Source organism: Filicampus tigris, chromosome 18 (assembly GCF_054856515.1).
Source record: "Filicampus tigris isolate MCC_2025a chromosome 18, RoL_Ftig_1.0, whole genome shotgun sequence".
Classification (NCBI taxonomy): Eukaryota; Metazoa; Chordata; class Actinopteri; order Syngnathiformes; family Syngnathidae; genus Filicampus; species Filicampus tigris.
In genome coordinates this window covers 14,785,230-14,796,754 of record NC_141234.1, presented here as the reverse complement: position 1 = coordinate 14,796,754, position 11,525 = coordinate 14,785,230, and positions in this window count along the sequence as shown.

The window sequence follows — 11,525 nt, the reverse complement described above, 5'->3', positions numbered from 1 at the left end:
GCTGCCGCGAGGCGGAGTGGCGAATAAAGTTGACTTGATTAATACGTGACGAATGGGGCGAATGGACGGATTTTCGGTGCTTCGCTCCGCGTCCCACCGCCCCAAACGCATCATTCGCACCGCCCGGCGCGCAACCGCGCAAGCCCGCGCGAACTACATTGACTCCAATACAAACGCACCGCCAGAAACGCATCATTCGCGTTTGGTGTGAACGTAGCATGACTCTAATACAAACGCGCCGCCAGAAACGCATCATCCGCGTTTGTTGTTGTTTTTTTTTTTTTTTTTTTTTTTTATTATCACGTTTCAACAAATCTCAAATACAAACAAATAAAGCACCGCAGTGTTACAATCAAATGACAGGTAAAATACAAAAATACAAACTAAAAAACAAAACAAAACAAACAAAAAATTAAATTAAATGAAATAAAACCACACAGAACAAGGGGCATTGTCAGAAGTCATCAAAAAAGGGAAAACAAAAGTTTGTTAAACAGTGACAACAAAATATTACCTTAAATCAAAATCAGACAAGAATGCTTCAAGAGCTCGGGCATTTTTCTGTTCTATTAGCTTCAAAGATTTTACAAAGAGACTAATCTCGTCATTCAAGTGAGATATACCGTATTTTCCGGACTATAAATCGCTCCGGAGTACAAGTCCCACCAGCCATAAAATCCATAATAAAGAATTTAAAAAACATATATAAGTCGCACTGGAGTATAAGTCGCATTTTGAGAGGAAATTGTGCGCTTAGTACATATAATTTCCACCGAACTACGATGCTACATGTAGGATACAATAAAGTTATGGTAAGATAACTTTAAACTCACCAAAACGACTGCAGATCGCTTGAATAAGTCTTTTATTCATCCCCGACCATGTAGAATGTTTCCAAGTCCCCAAAAGTATTTATGTATTCAATCATAATTATGTCTTCTTCTCCTCTGCTGAGTGTGCTCCTCCTTACGCGTGTGGCTGCATGATGCAATACCCCAGCCAGAGGCAGGCAACTGCCAGTTTGTGGTTCGTTCTTATTCAACCATCATCTGTAAGTAACTTAGACAATTGTGTGTCTAATGACCATGCAACATTTATATAGGAGCTGAATTGTGGCTGATTGTATTGTGTTGTTGACTGAACATACTAATCGCTATCGCTAATGCTAATCGTGGTTGCTAATCGTTGGCATGTCTGCCTGTTTGTGGTTTATTCTTCTTCAACCATCGTCTAAAACTAACTTAGACAATTGTGTGTAGTGACATTTATATACGAGATGAATTGTGGATGATTGTACGTTGTTGACTGAACATACTAATCGCTATCGCTAATCGTTAGCATAGGCTCATCTTGTTCATATCTATGAAAATACATGTGTATGTAATGCATAGATTGATAGTGTTTTCTGTTGTGCACACAATACAAAGAGGCAAATTCGCTGCACACCTGGAGTTATTGGAGTTTGTTTGTGAATGTTGTTAACTGTTTGGATAAGCTGGCTTCCTCGACTAGCAAGGCCTGTTAGTTTAACAAAACATCAGACTTTAACCGTTTAAATTGTTCATGCATTTTAATAGCTTTTGGGATGTCCATCCATCCATTATTGATGCTGCTTATCCTCACAAGGGTCGCGGGGCGTGCTGGAGCCTATCCCAGCTGTCTTCGGGCAGTAGGCGGGGGACACCCTGAATTGATTGCCAGCCAATCATAGGGCACACAGAGACAAACATCCGCACTCACAATCACACCAAGGGGCAATTTAGAGAGTCCAATCAACTTACCATGCATGTTTTGGGAAAGTGGGAGGAAACCGGAGGACCCGGAGAAAACCCACGCAGGCACGGGGAGAACATGCAAACTCAGTCAGCACTAACAATCCATGACAGTAATGTTTTAATAATTTCACACATAAGTCGCTCCAGAGTACATAAGTCGCACCCCCGGCCAAACTATAAAAAAAAGTGTGACTTATTGTCCGGAAAATACGGTAGGTTTCGTCTTTTAAAAAACAACATTTATGAATAAAATGTTTACACATTACTAGTAAATTATTGATTCCAAAGTCTATTTTATTGTTCTTAATAGTTATACCAAATTGAATCGGTTTCATTGTTAACATAGCTAATTGAATCCCCTTGAGTTGTAGCCAGTCATGAAAATCCTTCCAAAATTTCTGTATTATATCACAAGAGAAGAAAAGATGTTCCAGGTTTTCACTTTCAGTTTCACAGAAAACACATTTCCCACGTTCCATTTTGAATTTATATTTTAGATATTCATTCGTTGGGTAAATGTTGTTTATGATTTTGAATTGGTTTTTCCTTCATTTTAAATGGGATCAGAAAAGACAGGTAATTACATCTGATCTTCTTAATTTCTTCTTTTTTAAAATCTTTTAAGATGTAATAACTTTTTACAGAGTTTGGGAAACTACAATTCTGTAAATAATGTCTTAGAAATTTGTTATTACACTTAGGATTACAAAAGTCCATGCCACCAATACCTATCTGGTTGTTTTAACTGGTTGTTTACGTGATGTATCAGTTGCTCTGCAGTTGCTATGTTCCTTTTATGCTTTGTCTTTATGATGTCATATAGGCTGTAAGTCTTACAGTTTAAGTCTTTGAGTTACACACTGACACATTGTCAGTACGTCAAACCTTATTGGAGTGAGGATGCACTCTCTTCCCGTCCTGATCTCTGTTGTTACTTTGTATTTTTCTTGATAAAGACTTTGTACTCTTCAACTTCCATGTCATATCTGCGAATGGGTCCAAATCCCGATCCACACATGACAGAACATATTGACCAGTCATGGACCCAGCAGACTCAGACAATCCCTCAAGCCAAAGACATCACCACCTGCTCCTAAACATCCCTCCACCTCCAATCAGGTAGTGATTGTCTCACCGGGTGCTGCTTTGCCTTTTCACTGGGAACCTCTCGTGTCGCTCCTTCACGATGGGTCACTCAAGCCGTCGCAAGTCACAGTCTGCCTCCAACCGCCCTCAGCCTGCTGACCACCCCCAAACCCTTCGTGTAAGCAAATGGTGTCCCATGTCTCTCTCATCTTTGTCACCTACTTGTCCTAATTTTGTATGGTCTCCTTCTAGTTTAACAGCCGATGTTTTGTTTTTAGACTGATTTTTCTGACTGTGAAGTTGCCCATGATTTGGTTAATCTCCATTCTAGTTGTGATTCTGACATTGATTTTGGGCTTCCTGCTTTTTCAAGCCCCCCTCAGTTTTTGTACGATGATGATCCCTTAGTTTCCGATTCAGATTTTGACACTGATTTTGGTTTTCCGAGTCCCTTCCCAAGTCACGATTAAAGCCCTTGTCAATTTTTGTCAAGTTTTTCTGATGATGACTCCTTAGTGTCCACTCCAGAACACTTTCCATCAGACCCTAGCTTGTGCGCCCGGTTGGCCATTTACACAGGACCCCAGCGGAGTGGCCAACGTATACGCCCGAGTAGAGGTTCTGGATCCTCCCGTAAGTCCGCTTTTTCCACGTTGCGTCATTCCGAACCTGTACCCCTAGTGTCCACCACTGAACCCTGCCCTTCAGACCCTACTTTGGGTGCCCGGTTGGCCATTTATACGGGACGTAGGCATCCGAGTAGAGTTTCTGGTTCCTCCTCAGCTTTGTCCAAGTCACATTATTACGAACCTTTACCCAAGCCACTTCACTCCCCACCTTTTTCGGCACCTCGTTCACTGCGTACTTCTTCACCTAGTCCCGTTCATCCCATTTCTTCTAGTTTACATTCCTCACTATCTGTACTCCCAATCCCTCGTGTCTCGTGTGCGTCCCAACCTCTCTGGTGGCAGGCTGATGAGGCAGGACCCCTTCCCGGCGCCTCAGCAGTGCCAAACCCCCTTCCCGGCACCTCGACAACTACAGGCTCCCATGCTAGCTCTTCTGCTGCAAACAAAACCATGTGTGTGCTGCCGCTGCGCTCACACCAGTGGGAGGGTACACATCATCAGTTGAACCAAACTACTCCAAACTATTTTGTTATCACTTCCATGTCATCTTGTCAGAGAAGGGTCCGGCTGTGGCCGGGGCGTTCCTGTAAGGATACAAGAACACCCACTGGGCGTTGCTGTACGCGTTTTGTCGACCAATGAGAAGGATACAGTTACAGCCGGGGTGTTCCGCGCGGGTCCTCACGACTTCACAACGTCCTATTCATTATTTAAATCAAATATTTAAAAAAAAAAAAAAAAAAGACATTCTCTTGCTCAGGAATGCAATGTTATCCAATTCACACGTAGTTGACTGTAAACCACATTCAAAATTAAATGTTTGGAGTGTGCTGATTAGAAATTATTTAGTGAGTACAGCTACTCCACCAGGGGCTGTCTATGCTAAAGTAACCTACCATCTGTAGTAGAAGCAGCGGCAGGATGGGAAGGAGAAAAACTGTGTATGGAACCAAGACGAATGTTGCGGCCATGTTCAATGAAAGCTACAGCAACCCACGAATATTTTCTATGTTTTATTAAAAACATAACATGGAGGACATGCGTGTGCATTATTAAGCCTGGGTCCAAATGACAAAATGCCTCCTGTGCATACACACTAAACTAATATGCTTTTCTGAAACGCTTTGGGCATCATATGGTGAAGCTAAATGCTGTATAAGTTCACTCTATGACAAACTCTCAACACGTGAACTGTATCTAAAAAACGGAGGCGTTTTGGAAATTTAATACTGGAGAACAGGCGTCTTCCTGCCAGAGTGAACAGGACGCTGTTTGGCTAGTTTTGAGGTGAGGGGGCGTTCCCGTTCTCAGAACGGGGCGTTTCTGTCAAAATCATTTGTGGCTGCAGCTGGACCATATTGGGTCTTGTCAACAGTGGCGTGGACTCCATGCAGTGCCTACAAGTCGTGGGCCTTCATCCTGATCGTTCTTCATCCAATTAAATGCGTTGACAAAGTTCTGGTGGGCGGGACCAGAGCCAGCAGTCTGTTTCTGCCAAGGCAGAAAGCTCTTTGCCCTTGGCAACACAGCAAAAATGCTGATTGGATGACAATACAACCTTCTAAATTATGGTTTAATATCGTAAATGGACTGTATTTTATTTAATGAATGTACGTATATACGACATTTACACTTATAAAAATCCTACAAATAGCTCTGGGTCAAATAGCAATAATATTCATTTGTTTGAATCAATGTCGAGCCCTAAGACGACATGGAAAAAAATGCTTTAAATCGCAAAAACATTGTTCGTTCCCTCGCAAAAACTTTGCGTTCTCTGAAAAGAATGAAATGATTGTGAGGGAATGCTAGTTTTTTTCCCTTTCAATTTCTCCCTTGAGGCTCCAAGTTCGTAATGTTGCGCTATCATAATATTACATGGAGCAACATGGTCTACTTATAAGTGGGTCCAATACATCATGTTGTGGTTGCAGCACAGCGTAGCAATTTAATAACTTTAGCGTTAATGTAACAATGGAATATGAATCACAACATAGTTTTACTCAGTGGTGACAGAAATTTTAAGACATTTTATATAAGCAGTAAGCACCTGTGTATGGGCTGATATTTGTGCCACTAGAAACTGAATCTGAACTGCTTAACTTCCATCCATCCATCCATTATCTGTAAGGGTCGCGGGGCGTGCTGGAGCCTATCCCAGCTGTCTTTGGGCAGTAGGCGGGGGACACCCTGAACTGGTTGCCAGCCAATCGCAGGGCACACAGAGACAAACATCCGCACTCACAATCACACCTAGGGGCAATTTAGAGCATCCAATCAACTTACCATGCATGTTTTTGGAATGTGGGAGGAAACCGGAGTACCCGGAGAAAACCCACGCAGGCACGGGGAGAACATGCAAACTCCACACAGGGAGGCCGGAGCCGGGATCGAACCCACGACCTCTGAACTGTGAGGCGGACGTGCTAACCAGTCTACCACCGTGCCGCCACACTGCTTAACTTGAATATTTGAAACTGAATTATTGAATTGAAAACTGATGTTTGAATTGAAAACTGAATTATTGAATTGAAAAACTGAATTATTGAATTAAAAAATGGAATTATTGAATTACATAAATTGGATATTTATTGTTTAATTTGAATCTGAATTGTTCGATCAGAATTAGAATTTTTTTTTGTTAAGAACTGTATCCCAATAAACTTGAAACTGAATTTAAGACTGTAAAATGCGTTTTTAATTCCTAAAACAAAATTGCATCTCACTAAAAATTCAATGCTGCAAATGCTCACATTCAGTTCGACGAGTAAAAATTCAAACCTGAGTGACTGACATACGGGTAACTTTAGGATGAGCAATCGATTGAAGACACAGAGATCTCTTCACCCGCTGTTAACTCTTATAACACCTTTTATTAACCTTTGTGGTACAAGCCATCGGGTCGCGGAGGGATGGAAAGGCGCTTCCTTTCAAATTTAGGAAAGGACAGTGTAGTTTTAGCAACGTATCAAAACGAAGCGCCATAGTCAGTACAGTACATCTCGATTTGCGGGTTGTTTTTTCAAACCATAACGCCAATTGGACTCCATTCCTTAGGCCAGGGGTGTCAAAGTCAAATGGACGGAGGACCAAATAAAAACTTTTGCTACAAGCCGAGGGCCGGACTGATAGAATGCTCATTGAATTTTTTTTAAATGTCCAGATTGGATCAAGTCCTTCGCGGCTGCTGATCATCCATCCATCCATCCATTATCTATACCGCTTATCCTCACAAGGGTCGCGGGGTGCACTGGAGCCTATCCCAGCTTTCTTCGGGCAGTAGGCGGGGGACACCCTGAATTGGTTGCCCAGCCAATCGCAGGGCACACAGACAAACATCCGCACTCACAATCACACCTAGGGGCAATTTAGACAGTTCACTCAACTTACCATGCATGTTTTTGGAATGTGGGAGGAAACCGGAGTACCCAGAGAAAACCCACGCAGGCACGGGGTGAACCCTGCTGATGATGTCACGCTTTATATTTCTGTAATATATTTCTTTGCCTCTATGTTTTTCACCCCCATGGCTGTTGTGTTTTTATGTTCTGAGTTACTGAATAAAAACTCAAATAAAGTACATTACTGCTACTTTTGCGAGGCAAGGCAGCCCGTACGTCACTTCCGCTTATGACCCCAGAAGAAGCCGCTGCCCGTCTTGTGAAATAAGATCAGCGGAATGTTTGCGTTTCTCCTGCCAAACTGGAAACAATTTTCTTGTTGTTAGTTTCTTGACTTGGGCTGCAAGATTGTATGAACTGTGCATAATCTGAAGTAAAACGGAGAGGATCATATGATTGGTATGATGTCTCCAGCTGACTCTATTTTAGAGTGGCAAGGTATGGATGTGGGTGCTCCTGTCAGAAAACACAGGCCCGTATTCCATTTTATGATACTGAATTTGATAAAAATTCAGTATCATAAAAATCTGTATCAATTCATAACTTTTTTAATAGTAAATGGTTTATAGATAATCCATCAAAGTGTGATGATAATGTGGTCAACCGATGAGGAGAAAATACATAATTATCAGCATACATTTAAAATTTTATTCTGGATGGGATGTTCTTAACTTCAGCCACTGTTCATATTTTGCTTCTCCGTGAGTGTGTTACCTGTGTTCTCCGGGGCTCAGGTTTCCTCTCCTCCCTTTCTACCCCTCTCTCTCTCCTAGTGCTGACAACCATATACAAATAAATTAGTAAGAGGTTTTGTGTATTTCTTCATAGTTACTGTGGGTAATAGACTCTCACCTGAACATGGTGCTTTTTTACAGAAAAAAAATTGCGAACGTCAATGCTGGCGCTGGGAGGATGACCACACACACATAGCTTATACACACGCAACAATTAAGATAGGCTGATCATTGTTGCATTCGATTCAATGCAGCTAAAATTAGGACTAATATCTGTTGATGATAACAAAGACGTGGTATCGGGTGGTAAAATAGTTGTTCAACATAACCACCGTATAACATACTCTCACCGTAATACACTGGGGCCTTCACACAGACTCCGCCGCAAGTGACGAGCGGAGCGAAGGAGGAGCGGGAACCCAGGCGAGAGCGGTGCTGGGAATCAAATGGACTGAACCATTTCGAGGCATGGGAGTATTTACGATGCTGCGTTGTTCACATTTTCGTTTTGTTTTATTTTTTATCCAGCGTTTTTCATCATATTTAAGCATATCCTGTTCTTTATTAGAGAAACGTGGGTTTTAAAAGAGCTATAATTTTTGTGGGTGCTTGGGTTGAATTTGGGGGTGCTTGCACACCCCAAAACGGGCTGGTTACGCCCATGTGCTGGAGCATTAATGAAATAACTGAATATGAAAGATGAGATGGACACACTCATTTATTTAAGATAGTCTGTGCTTGTCTTTGATACTTTACCTTATAGGTCCAACATCATTTGCCATGATTAATGATTACAAAAACTGTATTCTGTTTGTACTCAACCATGTGTACAATTGACTGTTCGAAAAGACACATTCAAAAAGTTTAGTCAGGTAAAATTTATTCAATGAAAAAGGTCTCAGTGCTTTAAAAAGACCACGAGGACAGCCCCACATCTTAACCCCCACGAGGGCAATAAAAAACTCCAAACACAATTGAGAAAATTGAGAAACCTTGAGAAGAGGTGCACTCGGTAGTAATTACGGTGTGTGCGCATTGACTTCATATATTTTATTTTAGTTATGCAGAAGGCTAAACGTGCACAAAATTATAATCCTGATGTAATCGCAGCACTGCAAAGGACTTGCTCTAAATTGTCGTATAGCGCAGGTGACTGCTATGAGTAGCATTCGACGTGAAATTAACAGAATTTAGCTTGGTAAGAAGAAAAAGAAAGGGGTCAACACCATTCTGTCCTTCAGCCTAACTTTTTTTAAAACTAGGAGCACAGTGGCCCATCACCTGGAGTTTCAGGAGAGCAAGTTAAAATTCTAGGGCCCATGCCACAAATAAACTTCCATCCATCCATTATCCAAACCAGATATCCTAAAATTGAAAAGAAAAAAAAAGTCCCTTTCTAAGATCTTAAGGGGGAAATGCCAACAGAGAATGTAGTCATGCATCATTGGCAGACATCATTTCTATAAGAACTACATAAGAGCAGTTGCTATTATTATGAGTTGCATAGTGGAAAATGTGCAGTGCAGTATAACCACTACTCTGAAGAAATGGTCTTGAGTTTATTAAATTTTATTTTGTCAGTACAAACAGTTCATTGTGCACTGCATAAATAAAGATGACTGTATTGTATTATAGGAAATATGAGTAGTGTAAATGGCTACAGTACTTCTCACTGTGTTGCATGCACTTTTTTTTTTCATCAGTTTTTTCCCCCTTACTTTTAGTCTCCCAAGAGCATCTTAAACAGCTCCTCAAGTTTTGGGTGGGATGGGAGATAACCTATGCCCGATATTAAAATTGGACGGTGGTGAGAGTGGAACACCCCACTTCAGCAACGTGCTTCTGGAATTTAAGATTGCCTGGCCATTGCAGAAATGATACAGAATTTTATGATCATTTAAAGACGAAGTCAACCCAAACGTTTTTTTTTTCAAAAAATATATTCTGTGCAGGCCCACTAGTTGAACCATGCCATTCTGATTAATATTACGTTTGTGGAATATGAGTTAAGCAGCAAAATCCACCCCTTTTTAGCCATCTCCGGAGGCGGCCATTTTGTCACTTCTGTCCACTGAAAATGACATCACAACTGTTCAGGACTCAGGTAACGACCAATCACGGCTCAGCTTCAGAAAACAGGTCAGCCGTGATTGGTCCTGTGCCACTTCGATGTCATTTTCAGTCAACGAGCGTATTAACTCTTATTCCACAAACGCAATATTTATCAGTTGTTTCAACTAGTGGGCTTGCATAGAACATATTATTGAAAAAAATATGTTTGGGTTGACTTTCTCCTTAAAAAGAACTGCAATGCCACAACTGATAGTGGCTTTGTGTTGTTATAGACTGAGGTTTTAATTTTGCAAGTTTAAACCAAGTAGTACTGATTTTGTGATAGATAGTTCAGTTACAGTTTATTCAACATTTGTACAGTTTGAAAACATTTACCAAGCTAGTTTTTTGTTTGGCCACACAACTAATGACTCAATTGTTACTTTGTCACACAAGCAAATAAAGACTTTGCTTGACATTTCTTGTGCAGTTTTTTCTCTTTACTGGAATTGAAATAAATACAGGTATAGCAATGACAAAAAGAATATGAACTTAATACAATACATTGTATTATAATAACTTTCAGGCAACAATTTTGCATGGAGACTGAACATTTGACTGAATGTTGTCAATATGTAATATTCTGTCACATGGACAATCAATGTAGTAGTGGGGGTGGTTACATGTTAACACAAGTTTTGCGTAATTTTCAGTCATCGCAATCCTCATTTGGCCCGTGAACAAAAGTAGTTGCAACAGGATTATATTATGTTTTTCCGCTGTGATTAGACAAACTTCAGATGACCTTACCAGGGCTCCAGAATGCCCCTAAATGGTGGCATTTTTGTCCTTGAAATTTAAATCAGAATTAAATATAATATATATCTTAATTTGTAACCAATAAATTTGCTGATTTGTGGTTTTAAATTGTTGATCATTTTATTTTCAGGGACTAACTCTTGCTTCACACTTCCATCCATTTTTAGGTAATGTAGTTTAAATGGGTGCAATTGTGAATATAAATTTTGCATATCAATTTGTGATTCATGTGGCCACTGATTTTTCGACTAAAATTTCCGGTTATGCCGATGCCTCGAATAAATAAAAGATGTCTTGAGCCTTGGGCCTTAGACATACAATGCTGTGCCTGTACGCTGCTGCTAAATATTTGTCTATTCCCAAGCATGTGGACGGATTTGTTGGGTCCACAGCAGCATGAAGTCCAGCCAGTTCCTCGGGTCTCAAAGGGCAGTCAATCTCCGGGACATGGACACAAAAGCTGGAATCACTGGACACAAGGCCACTACTTTCCCAGTTAATCATGGGGATGTGCAAACCCTGTAGGTGATGTGTAATAATTCATTATGTTGCCTGAAAAACTGCATGTTTTGTTTACCATAATTCAAAAGGACTTACGCAATCATTAGACTCCTGTAGATTGTGCTGCAGTCCCATGTGCCACAATTGGTTAGCTGTACCATTTCCCTTAGTGCTCAGTGGATGACTGTCCCAGCCATGTTTGAAAACATTGTTGGGCTTGCAAGCGTACAGAAAAGGTGGACGCTGCTGGACAGGTTCAGATCATCTTCCTCCAGTTGGTGCTGCACGGCATGTAGTGGAGGCAGGTGATTGCTGCGTAGACATCTCGTCAGAGAAGTTCAATTCTGTCAAGTCCAAATTTAATTAGTTCAGCTTTTAAAATACCCTTGTCTAGAAAGAAGATAAGTGTATATTATTGCAAACCATGTAAGTCATAAAAGAAAAAATAAATCGAGTATAGGTTCAAAGATGAATCTACTAATCGGCTATCAAATTACGGTAAGCTTTTATGATAATTGATTAATTATT